Here is a 24,694-nt window from a genome sequence, read left to right on the forward strand (position 1 = left end):
ATGATGGCACGGGGCGTGCGTGTGTCTCTGGGGTCCCTGTGGCCAGCTGTGTGTCCCACGGGTGTGTGTCTGTGCTGGGGCACGTATCCCATGGCTGGCATGGCCAGGACAAGCACGTCTGCAGGATGGAGCTGCCCCAGCCTCCCTGCTAGTGTGCTGGCTCTGACTCGTGCCCATGACCCAGCCCGTCTGCACATCCCAGCAGTCTCTGTGACCCAGGCCATCCATGTCCCAGCCTATCTCTATGTCCCAGCCCACCCCCGTGTCCCAGTCCATCTCCATGTCTCAGCAGCCTCTGCGCCCCACCTGTCCTGGTTTTGGTAAAAACAAGTTTCTCTTTTAGTGAATTTTGCCTGTCAGCCAAAGCCTTCATGTCAGCTGCATTTTCCTGGAGAACCAGACACATGTTTTGGCAAACCCAGCAATGGAATGGAAACTTATTGACAAGCACAGATGGACATCTCGCGAGAGGGGCAACGAGAAACCGGTGACCAACTGTGTATAACATTCCGTTCACGTGAATACTTCATATAAAAGTGGGAGATCACGAGGATCTCGTCCCTTTTTCCCTTCCCTTTTGCCTTTTTCCTTCCCTTCTGCTCATGGCCGACATTAGGAGAGGACCTTGCTGGTCGTCCCTGCGAACGGAGGCCAGTGAGAGACTGAATCCAGCTCCGGTTGGCTGCAGAGTCTGATCCAGGACTTTGGGTGCTGGCTCTGCAGTTGCTGAGACTTACAAGATGGGTTTTGTATATTTGTATTATTTTCTCTGTTCTCATCAGTAGCATCAGTAAAACATCTTTAACTTTTCCAGCTCTCTCCCCTCTGTGCTTCTTCCCCTCCCGATCGTCTGTGCTGAGTGGGAAGGGGGGAGAGGGAGGGGCAAAAGGGGAAAGTGGGGGGCAGAGGAGGTTGACAACACATCTGCCAGGGTTTGATTGTCACCCCGCAATCTTAACCCTCGACAGGGACGGACATGGGGACAGAGGGACAGAGGGACGGATGGACGGACAGAGGAAGGGACAGAGGGACGGACACGGGGACAGAGGGACGGACAGATGGATGGACAGACTGACCGTTACATGGGGACACCGGGGACAGGCACATGGGGACACTGGGGACAGGCACATGGGGACACTGGGGACAGGGACATGGGGACACCAGGGACAGGGACATGGGGACACCAGGGTCTCTATGGGACACCCAGGGACAGTGGGGATAGTGGGGACACCAGGGACAGTGGGGACACCGGGGACAGCAGGGACACCCAGGGACAGTGGGGACACCCAGGGCCACCAGGGATACTGGGGACACCAGGGACACTGGGGACAGTGGGGACAACAGGGAGAGCAGGGACACCCAGGGACACTGGGGAGAGCAGGGACAGTGGGGACAGGAGGGACACCCAGGGATGCTGGGGACAGTGGGGACAGCAGGGACAGCAGGGAGAGTGGGGACACTGGGGAGAGCAGGGACACCCAGGGACAGTGGGGACACCCAGGGACAGTGGGGAGAGCAGGGACAGCGGGGACAGTGGGGACACCCAGAGATACCCAGGGACACTGGGTACAGTGGGGACACCCAGGGACAGTGGGGACACCCAGGGACAGCAGGGAGAGCAGGGACAGCAGTGACACCCAGTGACAACAAAGGGACACCACAGGGATACGCAGGAGAGAACACAGGGACACCAGAGGACAGCGGGGGACACCACGGGGCCACTTGGGGACACCGGCAGACACTGGGGGAACACCACAGGGACACCATGGGACACCACAGGGACACCTGGGGACACCAGGGTCACCTGGGGACACCACAGGACACACAGGGACTCCCAGGGACACCATGGGACACCCAGGGACAATGCGGGGACACCTTGGGGACACCTGGGGCCACTCACTGGGGTCCAGGCGCAGGGACTGCTGGGCCGGGTACCACTGGGGATCTGCAGGACAGAGGGGACAGTGGAGGTGGCACCGCGGGGACACGGATGGCGGGGACAGGGGGGGGTCCCCAGGATGTCACAGTGGGCCCTGAGGACAAGGGGGGGTCCCCATAGTGTCACAATGGGCCCTGGGGACAAACGGAGTCCCCATAGTGTCACAATGGGCCCTGGGGACAATGGGGGGTCTGGACGGTGTCACAATGGGCGCTGGAGACAAAGGGGGTCCCCAGGATGTCACAATGGCCCCTGGGGACAATGGGGGGTGCCCAGGATGTCAGAACGGGCCCTGAGGACAAGGTGGGGTCCCCATGGTGTCACAATGGGCCCTGGGGACAAAGGGGGATCCCCTGAAAGTCACAATGGGCCCTGGGGACAAAGCGGGTCCCCAGGATGTCACAATGGCCTCTGGGGACCATGGGGGGTCCTGGGATGTCACAATGGGCCCTGGAGACAAAGGGGGTCCCCAGGATGTCACAATGGGCCCTGGGAAAAAGGGGGGGTCTTGTGACATCACAATGGGCCCAGGGGACAAGGGGGGGTTCCCTAATTGTCACACTGGGCCCTGGGGACAAAGGGGGGGTCCCCATAGTGTCACAATGGGCCCTGGTGACAATGGGGGTCCCCATGGTGTCACAATGTGCCCTGGGGACAATGGGGGGTCCTGCGATGTCACAATGGGCCCTGGGGACAAAGGGCGGTCCCCAGGATGTCACAATGGGCCTTGGGGACAATGGGGGGTCCTGGGATGTCACAATGGGCCCTGGGGACAAAGGGGGCTCCCCAGGATGTCACAATGGGCCTTGGGGACAATGGGGGGTCCTGGGATGTCACAATGGGCCCTGGGGACAAAGGGGGCTCCCCAGGATGTCACAATGGGCCTTGGGGACAATGGGGGGTCCTGGGATGTCACGATGGGCCCTGGAGACAAAACGGGGGGTCACCATGGTGTCACAATGGGCGTGGGGACAAAGGAGGATCCCCTGAAAGTCACAATGGGCCCTGGGGACAATGGGGAGTCCTGGGAAGTCACAATGGGCCTTGGGGACAAAGGGGGCTCCCCAGGATGTCACAATGGGCCCTGGGGACAAAGGGGGCTCCCCAGGATGTAACAATGGGCTCTGGGGACAAAGAGGGGTTCCCCACGGGGCCACGATGGGCTCTGAGGACAAGGGTGTCCCCAGGATATCACATGGGTCCTGGGGACAATGAGGGGTCCTGGGATGTCACAATGGGCCCTGGGGACAATGGGGGGTCCTGCAAAGTCACAATGGCCCCTGGGGACAATGGAGGGTCCTGGGACGTCACAATGGACCCTGGGGACAAAGAGGGGTCCCCTGAATGTCACAATGGGCCCTGGGGACAAGGGGTGGTCCTGGGATGTCACAATGTGCCCTGAGGACAAAGAGGGGTCCCCTGAATGTCACAATGGGCCCTGGGGACAAAGGGGGGGTGCGCAGAATTTCACAATACGCCCTGGAGACAAAGAGGGGTCCCCTGAATGTCACAATGGTCCTTGAGGACGAGCGGGGTCCCCACAGTGCCACAATGGGCCCTAGGGACAAACTGGGGTCCTGGGATGTCACAATGGGCCCTGGGGACAAAGGGGGTCCCCATGGTACAACAATGGGCCCTGGGGACAAATGAGGTCCCAAGGATATCACAATGGGCCCTGGGGACAAAGAGGGGTCCCCTAAATGTCATAATGGGCCCTGAGGACAAGCGGGATCCCCACAGTGTCACAATGGGCCCTGGGGACAATGGGAGGTCCTGCGATGTCACAATGGGCCCTGGGGACAAAGGGGGGTCCCCAGGATATCACAATGGGCTCTGGTGACAAAGGGGTCCCCACGGTGTCACAGTGGGCCCTGGAGACAAAGGGGGTCCGCAGGATGTCACAGTGAGCCCTAGGGACAATGGGTGGTCCTGGGATGACACAATGGGCCCCGTGACAAAGGGGTTCCCCAGGATGTCACAATGGGCCCTGGGGACAATGGGAGTCCCCAGGATTTCACAATGAGCCCTGGGGGCAAAGTGGGGTCCTGAGATGTCACAATGGGTCCCAGTGACAAAGGGGGTCCCCATGGTGCCACAATGGGCCCTGGGGACAAAGGAGGTCCCCAGGATGTCACAATGGGCCTTGGGGACAAGGGGGGTCCCGACGGTGTCACAATAGGCCCTGGGGACAAAGGGGGTTCCCCACAGTGTCACAATTGGCCCTGAGGACAAAAGGGGGTCCCCAGGATGTCACAATGGTCCCTGGGGACAATGAGGGGTCCTGGGACGTCACAATGGGTCCTAGAGACAAGGGGGGATTCTTAGGATGACACAATAGGCCCTGGGGACAAGGAGGGGTCCCCTGAATTTCACAAAGGGCCCTGGGGACAATGGGGGTCCTGGGATGTCACAATGGGCCCCAGTGACAAATGGTGTCCCCATGGAGTCACAATGGGCCATGGGGACCAGAGGGCGTCCTGGGATGTCACAGTGGGCCCCAGTGACAAAGGGGGTCCCCAGGATGTCACAATGGTCCCTGGAAACAAAGGGGGTCCCCACAGTGTCAGAATGGGCCCTGGGGACAAAGAGGGGTCCTGGGACATTACAATGGGCCCTGGGGACAACAGGGGTTCCTGGGATGTCACAATGGGCCCTGGGGACAAAGGGGGTCCCTATGCAGTCACAATGGGCCCTGGGGACAAAGGGGGTCCCTAGGACGTCACAATCGGCCCTGGGGACAAGGGGGGGTCTCCTCAATGTCACAATGAGCCCTAAGAACAGAGGGGGGTCCCCAGGATGTCACAATGGGTCCTGGGGACTACGGGGGGTCCTAGGACGTCACAATGGGCCCTGGGGACAATGTGGGTTCCCTTGAAGGTCACAATGGGCCCTGGGGACAAAGGGGTTCCCCAGGATGTCACAATGGGCCCTGGGGACAAAGGGGGTACCCAGGATTTCACAATGAGCACTGGGGACAAACGGGGGTCCCAGGATGTCACAATGGGCCGTGGGGACAAGGCGGGGTACCCATGGTGTCACAATGGTCCCTCGGGACAATGAGGGGTCCTGGGACGTCACAATGGGCCCTATAGACAAGCGGGGATCATTAGGATGACACAATAGGCCCTGGGGACAAAGAGGGGTCCCCTGAATGTCACAAAGGGCCCTGGGGACAAGTTGGGTCCCCATGGTGTCACAATAAGCCCTGGGGACAAAGGAGGTCCCCATGGTGCCACAGTGGGCCCTGGGGACAAAGGGGGTCCTGGGACGTCACAATGGGCCCTGGAGACAAAGTGGGGTTCCCAGGATGTCACAATGGGGCCTGGGAACAAAGAGGGTCGTGGAATGTCACAATGGGCCCTGGGACAATTGGGGATCCCCAGGATGTTACAATGGGCCTTGGGGACAAAGATGGGTCACATGAATGTCACAATGTTCCCTGGGGACAAAGGGCGGTCCCCAGGATGTCACAATGGGCCCTGGGGACAATGGGGGTCCCCACGGTGTCAGAACGGGCCCTGGGGACAAAGTGGAATCCTGGAATGTCACAATGGTCCCCAGTGACAAAGGCGGTCCCATGGTGCCACAATGGGCCCTAGCGAGAAAGGGGGTCCCCAGAATGTCACAATGGGCCCTGAGGACAAAGTGGGGTCCTGGGACATTACAATGGGCCCAGGGGACAGGGGGGTCCCCAGGATGTCACAATGGGCTCTGGGGACAATGGGGGTCCTAGGATGTCACAATGGGACCTGGGCACATAGTGGGTCCCCAGGATGTCACAATGGGCCCTGGGGACAAGCGGGGTCCCCAGGATGTCACAATGGGCACTGGGGAAAAGGGGGGTCCCCATGGTGCCACTATGGGCCTTGGGGACAAGGGGGTCCCCCGAATATCACAATGGGCCCTGGGGACAAAGTAAGGTCCTGGGCTGTCACAATGGGCCCTGAGGACAAGGGGGTTCCCCATGATGTCACAATGGGACCTGGGGACAAAGGGGGTCCTGGGATGTCACAATGGGGCCTGGGGACAAGGGGGGTCCCCAGGATGTCACAATGGGCACTGGGGAAAAGGGGGGTCCCCATGGTGCCACTATGGGCCTTGGGGACAAGGGGGTCCCCCGAATATCACAATGGGCCCTGGGGACAAAGGGGATCCCCATGGTGTCATAATGGGCCCTTGGCACAATGGGGGGTCCCCAGGATGTCACAATGGGGTCTTGGGACAAAGAAGGTCCCCAGGATGTCAGAATGGGTCCTGGGGACCAGAGGGGGTCCTGGGATGTCACAATGGGTCTCAATGACAAAGGGGGTCCCCATATTGCCACAATGGGCCCTGGGGACAAACAGGGTCCCCAGGATGTCACAATGGGCCCTGGGGACAAGGGAGGTCCTCAGGATGTCAGAATGGGCCCAGGGGACAACGGGGGGTCCTGGGACGTTCACAATGGGCCCTGGGGACAAGGGGGTCCCCAGGATGTTCACAATGGGCCCTGGGGACAAAGGGGATCCCCATGGTGTCATAATGGGCCCTTGGCACAATAGGGGGTCCCCAGGATGTCACAATGGGGTCTTGGGACAAAGAAGGTCCCCAGGATGTCAGAATGGGTCCTGGGGACCAGAGGGGGTCCTGGGATGTCACAATGGGTCTCAATGACAAAGGGGGTCCCCATATTGCCACAATGGGCCCTGGGGACAAACAGGGTCCCCAGGATGTCACAATGGGCCCTGGGGACAAGGGAGGTCCTCAGGATGTCAGAATGGGCCCTGGGGACAACGGGGGGTCCTGGGACGTTCACAATGGGCCCTGGGGACAAGGGGGTCCCCAGGATGTTCACAATGGGCCCTGGGGACAAAGGTGGTCCCCACGGTGTCACAATGGGCCCTGGGGACAAATTGGGGTCCTGGGATGTCACAATGGGCCCTGGTGACAATGGGGGGTGCCCATGGTGCCACAATAGGCCCAGGTGACAAAGGGGGTCCCCAGAATGTCACAATGGGCACTGGGGACAACGGGGGTCCCTAGGATGTCACAAAGGTCACTGGGGACGAGGGGCTCCCCAGGATGTCACAATGGGCCCTGGGGACAATGAGGGGTCCTGGGATGTCACAATGGGCTCCAGTGACAAATGGGGTCCCCATGGTGTCACAATGAGGCCTGCGGACAACAGGGGGTCCTGGGATGTCAAAATGGGTCTCCAGTGACAAGGGGGGTCCCTACGGTGTCACGATGGGCCCTGGGGACAAGGAGAGGGGTCCTGGGATGTCGCAATTGCCCATGGGGACAAAGGGATTCCCCAGGATGTCACAATGAGCCCTGGGGACAAAGGGGGTCCTCACAGTGTCACAATGGGCCCTGGGGACAAAGGAGGTCCCCACAGTGTCACAATGGGCCCAGGGGACAAAAGGGGGACTCCAGGATGTCACAATGGGCCCTGGGGTAAATGGGGGGTCCTGGGACGTTACAATGGGCCCTGGGGACAAACGGGATCCTGGGATGTCACAATGGGCCCTGGGAACAACGGGGGCTCCTGGGATGTCACGATGGGCCGTGGGGATAAAGGAGGTCCCCATGGTGTCACAATGGGCCCTGGGAACACAGGGGGTCCCCAGGATGTCACAATGGGCCCTGGGGACAAAGGGGGTCCCCATGGTGCCACAATGGGCCTTGGGGACAATGGGGTCTCCCCAGGATGTCACAATGGGCCCTCAGGACAAGGGGGGTCCCCAGGAGGTCACAATGGGCCCTGGGGACATGGGGTATCCCGACGGTGTCACAATGGGCCTTGGGGAAAAAGGGTGGTCCCCAGGATATCTCAGTGGGCCCTGGGGACAATGGGGGGTCCTGGGATGTCACAATGGGCCCCAGTGACAAATGGGGTCCCCATGGTGTCACCATGGGCCATGGGGACAAAGGGAGTCCACAGAATGCCACAACGGGTCCTGCGAACAAGTGGGGTCTCCACGGTGCCACAATGGGCCCTGGGGACAAAGTGGGGTCCCCAGGATGTCACAATGGGTCCTGGGCACAAGGGGGTTCCCGACGCTGTCACAATGGGCCCTGGGGACAAAGCGGGGTCCTGGGATGTCAAAATGGGCCCCAGTGACAAATCGGGTCCCCATGGTGTCACAATGGGCCCTGGGGACAAAGCGGGGTCCTGGGACATCACAATGGGCCCTGGGGACGAAGAGGGGTCCCCAGGATGTCACAATGGGCTCTGGGGACAATGGAGGGTCCTAGGATGTCACAATGTCCTCTGGGGACAAAGGGGGGGTCTCCACGGTGTCACAATGGGCCCAAGTGACAAAAGGGGTCCCCACGGTGCCACTATGGGCCCTGGGGACAAGGGGGTCCCCCGGATGTCACAAAGGGTCCTGGGGACAAAGAGGGTGCCCAAGGTGCCACAATGGGGCCTGGGGACAAAGGGTGTCCCCAGGATGTCTCAGTGGGCCTTGGGGACAATGGGGGTGCCCACGGTGTCACAATGGGCCCTGGGGACAAGGGGGGGTCCCCAGAATGTCACAATGGGGCCTGGGGAAAACGAGGGGTCCTGGGACGTCACAATGAGCCCTGGGGACAAAGGGGGGTCCCCATGATGTCACAATGGGCCCTGGTAACAATGGGGGGTCCTGGGATGTCACAATGGGCCCCAGGGACAAATGTGGTGCCCATGGTGTCTACAATGGTCCCTGGGGACAAAGTGGGGTCCTGGGACGTCACAATGGGCACTGGGGACAAAGGGGGTCCCCATGGTGCCACAATGGGCCCCAGTGACAAAAGGGGTCCCCATGGTGCCACAGTGAGCCCTGGGGACAAAGGGGGTGCCCAGGATGTCACAATGGGCCCTGGGGACAATGAGGGGTCCTGGGACGTCACAATGGGCCCTGGGGACAATGGGGAGTCCCTTGAATGTCACAGTGGGTCCTGGGAACAAAGGATGGCCCCCAGGATGTCACAATGGACCCTGGGGACAATGGCGGGTCCTGGGATGTCACAATGGGCCCTGGGGACAAAGGGGGTCCCCACGGTGCCACGACGGACCATGGGGACAATAGGGTCCCCAGGGTGTCACAATGGGCCCTGGGGACAAAGGGGGTCCTCATGGTGCCACAATGGGCCCTTGGGAGAAAAGGGGTCCCCAGGATGTCACAATGGGCTCTGGGGACAATGGGGGGTCCTGGGATGTCTCAATGTGCTCTGGGGACAAAGGGGGCGTCCCCACGGTGTCACAATGGGCCCAAGTGACAAGAGGGGTCCCCACGGTGCCACTATAGGCCCTGGGGACAAGGGGGTTCCCCGGATGTCACAATGGGCCCTGGGAACAATGTGGGGTGCCCATAGTGTCACAATGGGTCCACAGTGACAAGGGGGGCCCCACCCTGTCACAATGGGCCCTGGGGACAAAAAGGGTCCCCAGGATGTCACAATGGGCCCTGGGGAAAAGGGGGGTCCCCTGAATGTAACAATGGGCCCTGGGGACAAAGGGGTCCCCACGGTGTCACAATGGGCCCTAGGGACAAAGTGGGGTCCTGGGATGACACAATGGGCCCCAGTGACAAAGGGATCCCCAGGATGTCACAATGGGCCCTGGGGACAAAGGGGGTACCCAGGATTTCACAATGAGCACTGGGGACAAACGGGGGTCCCAGGATGTCACAATGGGCCGTGGGGACAAGGCGGGGTACCCATGGTGTCACAATGGTCCCTGGGGACAATGAGGGGTCCTGGGACGTCACAATGGGCCCTCAGGACAAGGGGGGTCCCCAGGAGGTCACAATGGGCCCTGGGGACATGGGGTATCCCGACGGTGTCACAATGGGCCTTGGGGAAAAAGGGTGGTCCCCAGGATATCTCAGTGGGCCCTGGGGACAATGGGGGGTCCTGGGATGTCACAATGGGCCCCAGTGACAAATGGGGTCCCCATGGTGTCACCATGGGCCATGGGGACAAAGGGAGTCCACAGAATGCCACAACGGGTCCTGCGAACAAGTGGGGTCTCCACGGTGCCACAATGGGCCCTGGGGACAAAGTGGGGTCCCCAGGATGTCACAATGGGTCCTGGGCACAAGGGGGTTCCCGACGCTGTCACAATGGGCCCTGGGGACAAAGCGGGGTCCTGGGATGTCAAAATGGGCCCCAGTGACAAATCGGGTCCCCATGGTGTCACAATGGGCCCTGGGGACAAAGCGGGGTCCTGGGACATCACAATGGGCCCTGGGGACGAAGAGGGGTCCCCAGGATGTCACAATGGGCTCTGGGGACAATGGAGGGTCCTAGGATGTCACAATGTCCTCTGGGGACAAAGGGGGGGTCTCCACGGTGTCACAATGGGCCCAAGTGACAAAAGGGGTCCCCACGGTGCCACTATGGGCCCTGGGGACAAGGGGGTCCCCCGGATGTCACAAAGGGTCCTGGGGACAAAGAGGGTGCCCAAGGTGCCACAATGGGGCCTGGGGACAAAGGGTGTCCCCAGGATGTCTCAGTGGGCCTTGGGGACAATGGGGGTGCCCACGGTGTCACAATGGGCCCTGGGGACAAGGGGGGGTCCCCAGAATGTCACAATGGGGCCTGGGGAAAACGAGGGGTCCTGGGACGTCACAATGAGCCCTGGGGACAAAGGGGGGTCCCCATGATGTCACAATGGGCCCTGGTAACAATGGGGGGTCCTGGGATGTCACAATGGGCCCCAGGGACAAATGTGGTGCCCATGGTGTCTACAATGGTCCCTGGGGACAAAGTGGGGTCCTGGGATGTCACAATGGGCCCTGGGGACAATGGGGGGTCCTGGGATGTCACAATGGGCCCCAGTGACAAAAGGGGTCCCCATGGTGCCACAGTGAGCCCTGGGGACAAAGGGGGTGCCCAGGATGTCACAATGGGCCCTGGGGACAATGAGGGGTCCTGGGACGTCACAATGGGCCCTGGGGACAATGGGGAGTCCCTTGAATGTCACAGTGGGTCCTGGGAACAAAGGATGGCCCCCAGGATGTCACAATGGACCCTGGGGACAATGGCGGGTCCTGGGATGTCACAATGGGCCCTGGGGACAAAGGGGGTCCCCACGGTGCCACGACGGACCATGGGGACAATAGGGTCCCCAGGGTGTCACAATGGGCCCTGGGGACAAAGGGGGTCCTCATGGTGCCACAATGGGCCCTTGGGAGAAAAGGGGTCCCCAGGATGTCACAATGGGCTCTGGGGACAATGGGGGGTCCTGGGATGTCTCAATGTGCTCTGGGGACAAAGGGGGGGTCCCCACGGTGTCACAATGGGCCCAAGTGACAAGAGGGGTCCCCACGGTGCCACTATAGGCCCTGGGGACAAGGGGGTTCCCCGGATGTCACAATGGGCCCTGGGAACAATGTGCGGTGCCCATAGTGTCACAATGGGTCCACAGTGACAAGGGGGGCCCCACCCTGTCACAATGGGCCCTGGGGACAAAAAGGGTCCCCAGGATGTCACAATGGGCCCTGGGGAAAAGGGGGGTCCCCTGAATGTAACAATGGGCCCTGGGGACAAAGGGGTCCCCACGGTGTCACAATGGGCCCTAGGGACAAAGTGGGGTCCTGGGATGACACAATGGGCCCCAGTGACAAAGGGATCCCCAGGATGTCACAATGGGCCCTGGGGACAAAGGGGGTACCCAGGATTTCACAATGAGCACTGGGGACAAACGGGGGTCCCAGGATGTCACAATGGGCCGTGGGGACAAGGCGGGGTACCCATGGTGTCACAATGGTCCCTGGGGACAATGAGGGGTCCTGGGACGTCACAATGGGCCCTATAGACAAGGGGGGATCATTAGGATGACACAATAGGCCCTGGGGACAAAGAGGGGTCCCCTGAATGTCACAAAGGGCCCTGGGGACAAGGGGGGTCCCCATGGTGTCACAATAAGCCCTGGGGACAAAGGAGGTCCCCATGGTGCCACAATGGGCCCTGGGGACAAAGGGGGTCCGGGGACGTCACAATGGGCCCTGGAGACAAATGGGGTTCCCAGGATGTCACAATGGGCCCTGGGGACAAGGGGGTCCCCAAGATGTCACAATGGGCCCTGGGGATAACGGGGGGTCCTGGGACGTCACAATGGGCCCTGGGGACTATGGGGGGTCCTCATGGTGTCGCAACGTCTCCCCAGTGACAAGGGGGTCATCATGGTGTTACAATGGGCCTTGGGGACAAAGATGGGTCACATGAATGTCAGAATGTTCCCTGGGGACAAAGGGTGATCCCCAGGATGTCACAATGGGCCCTGGGGACAATGGGGGTCCCCACGGTGTCAGAACGGGCCCTGGGGACAAAGTGGAATCCTGGAATGTCACAATGGTCCCCAGTGACAAAGGCGGTCCCATGGTGCCACAATGGGCCCTGGCGACAAAGGGGGTCCCCAGAATGTCACAATGGGCCCTGAGGACATCAGTCATTTAAGTGCTGAAGTCGGAAGCCCAAAGCTCCCTTCAGCTGGTCCCTTCTACAGCCGGAGGGCATTTCAACCCACCCCAAACCTGCACATCCATCTGGAACTACTCATCCCTCCCCGCTGACCACAAGAGGCTGGAAAGTAACTAAGCTTCTCAAAGCCATGGGCAATGGTTCTGGAATCCATCCAAAACTAACAAGGAATTAAGGAATGGCCTAAGGTCACCCACTTTACTCAGGGCACACATGTGCTGTGTCATTTTTAGGTAGGAGACTGCATTCTGCCCACCAGAGCTAGAGGAACACAGCTCCGCAGCCTCTTGTAGCATCGGGACAAGCTTCAAGTCCCACAGGACAGCAACTGCACTTACTTGGAAGATATTGGAGAAGTCTCTCAAGTTGAAAATGTAGTGGAACTTGATGGCTGTTGGAAGGAATGTAGCGGCTACTTTCTGGTGCAGTCCCAGGGCAAGGGCAATCAGCTGCTGAGCTGATTTTTGCACAGCCCCTGAGAAATTTCCACTTGTCAGGTGCTGCGTTAAAATGGTGCTATAGATCCTGGACAAGGCATCCTGCCCAGGGATGGACAGCGCGAAGACACAGAAGTGACGCTGAGGGAGAGAAAGGAAGGCATGGAAAGGTCAGAGAGGTAGAAAAACACCTTTCAAGCAAAATGCCCTTGGGGATTTGCTGTGATAATCTCATCTAGGCTCCCTTTCCCATGAAATGCTGGACCAGATGATCTTTTGAGGTCCCTTCCAACCTGGGTTGTTCTATGATTCTCTGATTTGCAGTCCACCTGAACAAGGTTATTTCCCTCTCCCAGTTTGCCAGCAGAGCTCAGGTGGGAAGTGACATCACTCTGCTCACTAAACCAGGGATTTTCAACTGCATCTCACCAATGCTACCCTGGAAGTGCAGTCCATTGAAGAGCCAAAGGGCTCTGAAGGTCCCACCGACCTCTGACAAAGCCCAGTCACTGTCTCTATTAAGAGCAGCCCCTGGAAGGTGCCATCTCCCAGAGGACCTCTTTACTAATTTGGAACTTGCAAAGTTGCCCATGGGACACTTCATTTTAACTCCACACCTTGCTGAAGAGGAGCCAGGGTCCAAGCTGACTCTGGTCATTAGGTTTCTCCATGATGAAATGAATTTTGCTCACTGCTACCCAGTCCCTCCATCGGTTGGCAGCTCCCAAAAATCAAAGTCTAATGTTTAAGATCTCTTCCCAAATCTTCTGTTATTAGCAGCGCTTGAACTGCTTTTTGTTTGGCTTGGGGTTTTTTTGTTCGGTTAGGTTTTTGGGGGGATTTGGTTGGTTGGTTGGTTTTGGTGTTCTTTGTTTTGTTGGTTTTGTTTGGTTGCTTGGTTTGGGGTTTGTTGGGGTTTTTGTTGTTGTTGTGTTTTGGTGTCGCTTGGGTTTTTTTTTAGTTTTGTCTGTTTTCTTCGTTTGGGTTTCTCCCCCACACCTCTTTTTACTGACAGCTGCAGCAGACAATTCTGGAAAGCAGGCGGCGTTAATGCACCATGCTTCAGAGCTAAATACGAGCTAAATGAAGGCAAAATCTGCCTGTATGGACCAGAAGGTTGTCCTGAAAGTAGGTGTTAAGCTGGCTGGCAACTTTTGACTTCCTCCTCTGACGGAGCTGCAGAATGCGAGGAAAAACAAACAAGGGAATAAGGGACCCAGTTCGGTGCTTCACTATTAGGAATCACAGTCACTCGACAGATTCGTGCCATTTGTACTGATAAAACAACAGCAGGATCTGCCAGTGGTTGTCCTCTAACCTCACGTTTAAATGATCCACCCCAAAATAAACCCAGCGATGCACCTGCCGTTGTGCAGGGCTTTACCTGCAGCCGAGGGTTGATGGTGAAGCTCCCCGCCGTCGGGTTCACGCACGACACATACTGCACGTTCGTGATCTCCTTCAGCGACAGCTTGGTCCGGTCGTACCTTCGGGCAAAACACAAGCAGCAGCACAGTGACCACGGCCACTGCCTCTCTCAGTACGTGTCCCTGGGCTGCCAGAGGCCGCTTGTCTTCAGGGGGTCAAATTCTGCGTCTTGCCAAGATGAGGCCCAGGCCCAGGTTGCCGGCCTATCTGTACACGGCCTGGCACACGCGAGTCCTGCTCCTGGTGGAAATCCTTCAGCTTCAACAACCTGTAGCTAATATTTCTATCAGTAATAAGCACTGAGCAAAGCCCCTGGGCCATACTCTTCACTTGCATGGAAATGGCAGAAAACAGCAGGAGTGTCTCTGGTTTGATCCCAACCCGGGACAGGGTGTGAGAGACTACAAGGGTGACTCTCAAACACTGTGGCAAACCCAGCCCTGCAACACCCAGTCATGGGAGACGGGCCATCGTGAGCAGGTGAATGGTGATTTACATGTCAAGGCCGAGGTGACAGCCACAGACAAAGGCTGGGTGACACAGGCAGTGCTGTGTTGAAGGACACGCAGCCTGTGCGCTGACAGGCCCGACACGGTGTCAAGGCCCAGGCTGAGAGACCCTCCGGGCCTCCCCCATCTTCCACAATCACCCCCAGTGACGCCTGCACAAAAGCCCAGGTGATCCCGAGGGCTATAAACCCTATAAAACCTGTGCCAGCACGGGCAGGGTGCCACCCTGGGGACCCTTCCACCCACCGGGCTGACCACGGGAACCGAACCACACACCACAGGGTGCTGAACCCTGACTACAGACCCAAGCATTCCTGCACAGGAACTGGACCTGAGACTACAAACCCCTCAAACACACCACGGAGCCCTAAGGGTGGTGAGACCTTTCCTTTCCCTTTCCTTTTCCTTCCCTTCCCATTTCCTTCCCCCTTCCTTTCCCCTTCTTTTCTTCCTCTCTCTTTCCTTCCTATATTCCTATTTCTTTGCCTTCCTTTTTGTGAGTAATACAGTAACATAAGGTTTAGAGCCCCACTTGTGCCACAAAACTCTTTCATGTGAATCTTTTCGCTGCTAAACTGTTTATCGATTGAGCTTAAGTAACATAAATCCTTCTGCCACTGAGTCATTTGCCAATTGGACCAAGCTACAAAAAATAAAGGTCTTTTGTTTGTGGACCTTCAGGATTGTATGTACTTTTTTCCAACCCAGGGGACTGACAAATCTCAGTCACACTTCCCCCAACCATAGCGCCAGGTGGGACACGACAAGGGTCAGCAGGCTGCTGCTGCCGGGGGAGGACAGGGAGTCCTGGGCTCCCTGGTTTAAGAAGGACAAGGAATTACTGGAGAGAGTCCAGCGGTGGCTACAAAGATGCTAAGGGATCTGGAGCACCTTTCTTGTGACAAGAAACTGAGAGAGCTGGGGCTGTTGAGCTGGAGAAGAGAAGCTGAGAGGGATCTGATCAATGGGATCAATATCTCAGGTGGGTGTCAGAGGATGGAGCAGACTCTGTTCAGTGGTGCCCAACGCCAGGGTGAGGGGCAACGGGCACAGACTGAAACACAGGAGGCTCCATCTGAACATGAGCAGAAACTTGTTTGCTGGGAGGTGCCAGAGCCTGGCCCAGGCTGCCCAGAGCGGGTGTGGAGGAATTGAAAACCATTCCAGTGGTTAAAATTCAGACAGTCAAGAAAACACACCTTCAATGAAAATAAAGAAATAATGGGAAGGGTTATTAGAATGGAGTCGTGAGACAGGTAAACTGAGCCTTGGCAGCTAGGAAGTGTCAGGTAGTCTGTAAACCCTGCCGTACCCAACCAACGGGGAACTGGGGAGGGAATTTGCAGTTGGGATTAGGGGTGGATATAAGCAGTGGCTTTTTGCCCTGTTTTGTGTGCCTACCTTTAGGTGGAACACCCGACCTTGCAAAATCGTTAATAAAATATGCTTTGCTGAGAGATCCTACCTGAGCCTATTATATTGGTGAGATGATAACTTCCTGCATGCAATACAGTGCCCAGTGGGCACTGCTGAGCACATGGGCAGAAGGCCTCGATGTGTCTGGGAGGGGACCCATGGCATGCTGCATCCGCCCGCACCTCGCTGCATCCCCTGTACGTTGCTGCATCCGCCCGCACCTCGCTGCATCCCCTGTACGTTGCTGCATCCGCCCGCACCTCGCTGCATCCCCTGTACGTTGCTGCATCCCCCCGCACCTCGCTGCATCCCCTGTACGTTGCTGCATCCGCCCGCACCTCGCTGCATCCCCTGTACGTTGCTGCATCCCCCCGCACCTCGCTGCATCCCCTGTACGTTGCTGCATCCGCCCGCACCTCGCTGCATCCCCTGTACGTTGCTGCATCCGCCCGCACCTCGCTGCATCCCCTGTACGTTGCTGCATCCCCCCGCACCTCGCTGCATCCGCCCGCACCTCGCTGCATCCCCTGTACGTTGCTGCATCCGCCCGCACCTCGCTGCATCCCCTGTACGTTGCTGCATCCCCCCGCACCTCGCTGCATCCCCTGTACGTTGCTGCATCCCCCCGCACCTCGCTGCATCCCCTGTACGTTGCTGCATCCGCCCGCACCTCGCTGCATCCCCTGTACGTTGCTGCATCCGCCCGCACCTCGCTGCATCCCCTGTACGTTGCTGCATCCCACCGCACCTCGCTGCATCCCCTGTACGTTGCTGCATCCGCCCGCACCTCGCTGCATCCCCTGTACGTTGCTGCATCCCCCCGCACCTCGCTGCATCCCCTGTACGTTGCTGCATCCCCCCGCACCTCGCTGCATCCCCTGTACGTTGCTGCATCCCCCCGCACCTCGCTGCATCCCCTGTACGCTGCTGCATCCCACCGCACCTCGCTGCATCCCCTGTACGTTGCTGCATCCGCCCGCACCTCGCTGCATCCCCTGTACGTTGCTGCATCCCCCCGCACCTCGCTGCATCCCCTGTACGTTGCTGCATCCGCCCGCACCTCGCTGCATCCCCTGTACGTTGCTGCATCCGCCCGCACCTCGCTGCATCCCCTGTACGTTGCTGCATCCCACCGCACCTCGCTGCATCCCCTGTACGTTGCTGCATCCGCCCGCACCTCGCTGCATCCCCTGTACGTTGCTGCATCCCCCCGCACCTCGCTGCATCCCCTGTACGTTGCTGCATCCCCCCGCACCTCGCTGCATCCCCTGTACGTTGCTGCATCCCCCCGCACCTCGCTGCATCCCCTGTACGCTGCTGCATCCCACCGCACCTCGCTGCATCCCCTGTACGTTGCTGCATCCGCCCGCACCTCGCTGCATCCCCCTATGCCTCACTCCATCCCCCACACCTCGTTGCATCCCTCTGCGCCTCACTGCATCCCCCTACTCCTCGCTGCAGCCCCTTGTGCCTCCAACGCTCCCTCGCAGCTCCCTCACCCTCTATCTGCCTGACTTCCCTGACACCCACAGCCCAAGATTTCTGCCTCCGCTCCACTGTCTCTGTTCCTCGGAAGCTTTTGGCAGAGCTCAGGCATGCACACAGCTGAGGAGAGTGGAAATTGCAATGCGTCCCTGCCCTGTATTCCCTGTGGAGAGAGATGCAAATATTCATGTCCCACACAGAGCTGCTGGCTAAAGTGTAAAACACACCAATCTCCTTCCAAAACAGTCACTGCTTTTCCTTCAAATCACCTCTGCCTAGATAATGGTTGTTTGCTGCTGCCTGACAGAAGACAATGTTAGGTGCTCACAGCAGGGGGGTTCACCCCAGCTGAGGCCAAATCCACAGCCGCCTCTGCTCTCAGCGTCGCGGGGCAGCAAGGCCGAGCATCGCGCTCCCCTCGCAGGCTTTGCACTGGGACCACAGTCACAAGCCACAGCAAGAGCAGAGCAAAGCTCCTCTCAACCCAGCTATGAGTAAGCAATCAAGCGGTATTAAAGAAGCGATGGACAACGTCCTCGGACACACGGTGTGAACTGTGGGGTTGTCCTGTGCAGGGACAGGAGCTGGACTCGATGATCCTTGCGGGTCCCTTCCAGCTCAGGACGTTTTGTGATTCTAAGTGAATTTGTTTGCTGGGGACAGGGGAAGCCCTGAGGGTGCTCAACTCTCAGTTCACCCAGAGCCTCCCAACCAGCTCTAGCCGAGCAGTATGCAATGGGAAGAGGGACCCACGCTTTGAGATTCTCTCAAACCCACTCCCCAGCACTGGAGCTGAACAAAAAGGTCTCCGACAACCAAGCCCAAGCAGGCTCCTACCAGTGGCCGTAGTCCAGGTGCTGCCGGATCAGCGTATGGGGCTGCACTGTCCCGTAAGCGTCCACCTCGGGCATGTTGAGATCATCAATGAAGTACACGAGCTTCTTGGTACCTGGAGGGCCATAATTCCTACCAGCCTTTTTCTCCAGAGGTTTCTCAAGCATACCTGTAGGGAGGCAGAGGTGCAAAGCTCATCTACTGGGAGAGCAACTGCTGCAAAATAAAAATGATTTCTCAGCCCAGCTCAATGCTGTGCTGTGTGTAGCTACAGCGGCCCCTCAAGGAGCTGAGATGTCCCCCAGCTGCAGCTGTATGAGGAGCAGCTGAGGGGCCTGGGGGTTCAGCTGGAGAACAGGAGCTGAGGGGAGACCTTCTGATCTCTGAACTGCCTGAAAGGAGCTTGGAGCCAGGGGGGTCGGGCTCTGCTCCCCAGGAACAAGCGCCAGGAGCAGAGGAAATGGTCTCAAGTTGCACCAGGGGAGGCTGAGGCTGGATCTGGGGAACAATTTCTTCCCCAAAGGGCTGTGGGGCATTGGAACAGGCTGCCCAGGGCAGTGCTGGAGTCACCAGCCCTGGAGGGTTGGACAGACGTGGAGATGAGGTTCTCAGGGACTAGAGTGCTAGAGCTGGGTTACGGTTGGACTCGATGATCCTGAAGGTCTCTTCCAACCAAACTGATTCTATGATTCTACAGTGCAGCTGGGAGCCCTGCAGGGACCCTTGGTCAGCACTTTGGTTTGACTTACATCAGAAAGCTCTCAACTCTTCCTTCCAAACAAAAATACAACAAACTTCGTCTGCTACAAAACATGTCTACCTCAGAGCAAACAAGAGCTTTTCATGCAAGATAAAGCCTTTTGAATCTCTTCTGCATAATTTTTTAAACGAAATCTTGCTTGCAGAGGTGGCTGTGCCAGAGCAGTGAGCATCCCCTGCTGCCTGCCCCGGCGATGCGGCAACTGCAGCGTGGCCAGGGCAGCAGGCACTGGGCGCTGCGATGGAGAAAGGGAGATGGATGCTGTGGGCACAGAAGCCCACGAGCAAAGCTGCTGGTTTTGTGAATATATGCATCTTTTACCCTGTTAGACAAAAATAGGCGATCTCAGGGCCAAATTCCTGGACATCTTCAGAACAACCAACATGACACTTTTATTTAAATGCATCAAATAATCATAAGTTCCCTGATCTTCTCACCAGCGTTACCCAACCCTCCAGATAATGTGACAAGACTTAATTCCAACACGAGCTGTCAAATTACCACCTAGTTTCAAGTAGGGTCACGCACACGCAAAGGAAAGCACGGAGAGAACAGTTTCGCATTTCAAAGCCTTGGAAGACTTTAATTTGTTTTAGCAGAAGGCTGGGGTCATATGTTGCTCTAGCTCATAAAACGTGGGGAATATTTATAATCCTGGGCTGATATTTAATAAAAATCACCCCACGTCGCTGCACATCATGTTCTATAGGTTATTGATTCCTCTGATTGCAGCCCAGGCAACCTTTACTGTCTCAGTAAGTGGAAAAGCAAACGGAAGCAACGCTCCTCTGCCCAGACCCCGGGTGGGTTTTCTGCCCTGTGCTTACTCGAAGAATTTGTTTCATTAGCAGTTTTGGGTTGGCAACAGACCTATAAGGTGCTATAAAGCAGCACACGGTAAGTAGCAATTCTTTGTAATCAGGGAAGACTGGCAAATGTAAACGGGACTGGGAGTTTTTTTAAGCCATTTATTATCACGTGCAAAAGTTGTTAAGGAAGATTTCTATTCCGTTGGTTTGTTTCAGATCACAGACCTTTCAAAACGCTGGGTTTTTCCTGCTTGGGTGCACTGCAGACAGCTCGCCTTGCTCACCACTCAAAACGCAGCTGATTTCTTGTCACAGACAGTTGCTGCACAAAGGAATGGATTGTGCTACGAAAAATGATGAATCTTTCCTCAGCGGAGCCTCTCTCCCCGTTCAATAAAACCACAATATTTGAAATTTCTGGTAGCAAGTTAAATTAAGTGTTTCAAATAAGCATTTAATTTAAATTTAATTAGTCCCTAATTAACATATAAAATCAGCCCTTTTTGAGGTTAAACAAGTATGCAAGAGATTCATCACACTGAAATGCAATTACTGGGGATCAAGTGACATGTTCGTGGAAGTGGTATTTTAATTCAAAGCCGTATCTCACAATAATAATAAGGGGCGGTGTGTCTGTGTGAGATCCTGACACATACTCAAACCAGCACCTCAAAGAAACAGCCTGGACACCTCGTACCTTCTGGTTGGTGAGCAAGGGAGAGGGAAAAAAAGAACCCAGACAAAAAAACCACAAGATTTATTGCAATTTCTCTGAATGACAGAAGTCAGGGCTACATCTGATGGAGGGGCAGAGGCCCAAGAGGGCACGAAGCAGAGCGAGGCCCAGGGCAAATGCCACAGAATGTGGTATTTAGTCACAATAAACTACAGAAAATCCCCAAACTGGCCCCAGGTTCAGGCAGAGAGTGTTGGGCTCCTTTTAACCCCTGTGCACACGGCGCTTCTGGAAGCCACAGGATGCAGGGATGGGTTGAACAACAACTCTGCTTCCCCTAAGGGCTGCATCTTATACATCTCTGCAGCAACAGGCACCTTGTCTAAGGAACTACTGGAACTCAGGTTAGGATCTTTTTTAAGTAAGAAAAAATCCAAAATTACTTTGTGCCCATGTTTTACAAATTTAAAGATGTGCCTGCTGGGGAAAAGAATAAAGCAGCCAAGTGACAAACTACACAAAAAGGGACAAATTAACTCTAAAAAATGAGCAGCAGGGATCCAGGCCAAGCAGTATAAATCATGCTTCTCAATGCAAATCTCACCACCACATCTTCATCCACACACAAGACAACTTGCTCCTCTGTGCAGGGGAAGAAAATCACTGACTCAGCCCACAGCTCATGACCAGGGACACGGTGCCAGGTCTGCCTGTACAAATAACACCTGCACACACTCGCCCATCCAGCTGGAGACAAACGGCTGCACATTCACAGAATCACAGGATCCCAGGCTGGTTGGGCTGAAGGGCCCTCTGCAGATCCCCCAGTCCAAGCCCTGCTCACGCAGGGTCACAGAGCAGATCACACAGGTGGGTCCAGGCGGGTTTCAATGTCTCAGAGAAGGAGACTCCACACCCGCTCTGGGCAGCCTGGGCCAGGCTCTGGCACCTCCCAGCAAACAAGTTTCTGCTCATGTTCAGATGGAGCCTCCTGTGTTTCAGTCTGTGCCCGCTGCCCCTCACCCTGGCGTTGGGCACCACTGAACAGAGTCTGCTCCATCCTCTGACAGCCACCCTGACATATTGATCCCATTGATCAGATCCCTCTCAGCTTCTCTTCTCCAGCTCAACAGCCCCAGCTCTCTCAGTCTCTCCCCATAAGAAAGAATCTCTAGGTCCCTCAGCATCTTTGTCCCCCACCCAGGCAGCTGGACAGAGAGACAGACAGACAGACAGACAGACAGCCAGACAGCTCAGCCCATTTAGCAGCTCAAGGGCATTTTGCAGAGACCCCAACACAGGGAAAAAAGCAAAGGGGCACCTGGGAGGGAGGAGGGAGACTGCAGCCATCACACACTAGCAAGACCCAAAACCCTTCAGACCTGCCCCAGAAAGCTGCCGTGACTCCACGACACAGCCCCAGGTGACACAGCGTGGGCTGAGCCTGTGCTGTCACCTCTGCGAGTGGATCAGTCCCACAGGGCAACTTTAAACTCTGACACCTTCCTTAAAACATCTGCAGTGTCGGGAGCCCAGCAGAGCACAGACAGGGGCTGTGATGCTCGTGGCCGTGAGCGTGTTCGCCCCAGGGCCACCTGGCCAGGAAAAACCCACACGGTGAAGGTTAAAACCTTGGTCTCACTGGTGCTGGTCCTGTAGAGGGAGTAAAGGGATTTCAGGACACTTGGGTCAGACCAAACTCCATAAAGGAAGTTATTTTGGTTTACAGTGACCCACAGCTGTTGTTCAACTCAAAACAAGCAAGGTTGTTTCATTCCTGATTAATAAATACATGTAGAAAATTATCCTCTCTCTTTAGGTCAACTGAAAGTGAAAATACCATTCCAAAATGAGTCACTTTTCAACAATTCCCTCTTTCTCTTCATCTGTGAAAAGACTACACAGCAGAACTGACCTTATCCTGGTCTCAAACTTCATCTTTCACTGATGTGCCAAAATCCTCATCAAAGATATTCTCATGGGCTTCCCCAGGTCAGAGCCTCCCAGGGTCAGCAGCCGTGTCCCCTGGGGCGGTGGGATGTGGCACCCGCTCCGTGGGAGCACACGGGGCTGCATCAGGATGCGGGGGACAGCCCAGGAACCAGCAGCACCTGCACAGCCCCATTAGCACTGTCCTCACTGACAACTGGGATGCAATTCCCATCATTGCACTCTGAGGACAGCTTAGATCCCAGCCAAGCAACCCATTCTATTCAGCACGGGCTTAAATTCAAGCGTATTAAAGACACACCTCAAGTCAAGTACGAGCTGTGTGCTGTAGAGAACAGCAGCAGATTTAAGTGTGTGCTTTGCACAGCCCTGAACCAGAGTCGTGGTGTTCAGAATTCAATCCCTCATGTTGGGAAATGCCATTTTCCATAAAACCAGGAGTCTGCGGACCAGTGAGTTTCACAGTGGGATTTAAGAGTCAGTGGGTGCCAGTGCAGTGCCCACAGTGCACACCCGGCTCCAAACCCCGACGGACACCCCAGGAATTTGGTGACCTGCCAGGCAGAAGTCCCACATCTCAGCCATTGTCTTACCTTGCAGCATGGCAGAGGTGGTGTAGTAGTTAAACGGGACCTTCTTCACCACATAGGCGTCTGTATCCAGTGAGCAGAGCTTGTCCCCCACCAGCACAGACTTCCCCGTGCCGGCGTTGCCCACCAGCATCACGGGGCGCCGGCGCTCCAGGAGCCTGTCCATGAAGTGCCGCACACGGACCGTCTCGGTGGTGGGCACCAGGCAAGCCTGAGAGGGGCAAAACGAGCAGGTAAGCGTACCCATCTGTGGCACCACCCCACTGCCATGTTCTGAGGAGACATCAAACTGGGAGAGCCAGGAATGAGTGCGGTGACCTGAGTTTCTAGATGGCGCTAGGAAGGGAACAATACACTGCTACCAACCATTCAAGTCAAACTATCTGTACAGACGAAACAATGACAGCGGGATGCTGAGAGCAACATCTGGATCTCCCCGCAAACACACATTTTGCTAAAATGGTAACAATTTTTACAAGTCATCTGCTCACTGTGGCACCTCTAAAAGGAAAGAAAGGCATAGCTGGCAAACGCAATTCACTACCTGCAGCAACTCTCATTTTTCGTCCAAATCATATAAACAACCCTATTTTCAGCCACGCAGAATGACGAGATGGTGTCTCAGGGACTTTGTCACTACGTTGTCCCACATCCTGCTTCTCTCTGCAGGCCAAACGCACCTCCATCCCGCACCCTGGGCACACCAGCCCTGGCTCATAGGTGTCTCTGAGCCTGCGCCTCATGTACATCACTCAGCTCTGGAAGATGGATGGAGGATGAGTCTTCACAGTCAAAGTACAGTAAAGAAAGATGGGTAATTGAGTTGTACTTCATAAAGAATGTGTCAAGGGTTTTGATTGTGGGGTGACAATACAACCATGGCAGATGTGTTGTTAGCCCCCTCTCCCCCACCTTCAGCCCCTCTCTCTCCCCCATTCCCACTCAGGACAGGTGATTGGGAGGGAAAGAAGGATAGATAGAAGAGAATTGGAAAAATTAAAGATGTTTTACTAATGCTACTAATAAGAATAGAGAAAATAATACAAAATATACAAAACCAATCTTGAAAGCCCCAGCAACTGCAGAGCTGGCACCTGAAGTCCTGGACTGGACTGTGCAGCCAACCGGAGCTGGATTCAGTCTGTCATGAGGCCTCAGTTCGCAGGGACGACCAGCAAGGTCCTCTCCTCATCTCGGCCATAAGCAAAATGGACGAGATCCTCGTGATCTCCCACTTTTATATGAAGCATTCACGTGAATGGGATGTTATACTCTGTTTGTCAGTTTCTTGGTCACCTGTTTCTCATTGCCCCTCTCGCGAGATGCGAATCTGTCCTTATCAATAACCTCACATTCCATTGCTATGTTTACCAAAACATGGATCTGGTTCTCCAGGAAAACGCAGCTGATAT

The 24,694-nt window shown here is 56.5% G+C and overlaps 1 pseudogene; it reads right to left on the reverse strand.

The window, feature by feature from the left end:
• Positions 1 to 724: 724 nt before the first annotated feature.
• LOC139826100 (dynein axonemal heavy chain 9-like) overlaps positions 725 to 24,694 on the reverse strand; it is a 97,039-nt pseudogene continuing 73,069 nt past the window's right edge.

Source organism: Patagioenas fasciata, chromosome 35 (assembly GCF_037038585.1).
Source record: "Patagioenas fasciata isolate bPatFas1 chromosome 35, bPatFas1.hap1, whole genome shotgun sequence".
In the NCBI taxonomy this organism is placed as follows: Eukaryota; Metazoa; Chordata; class Aves; order Columbiformes; family Columbidae; genus Patagioenas; species Patagioenas fasciata.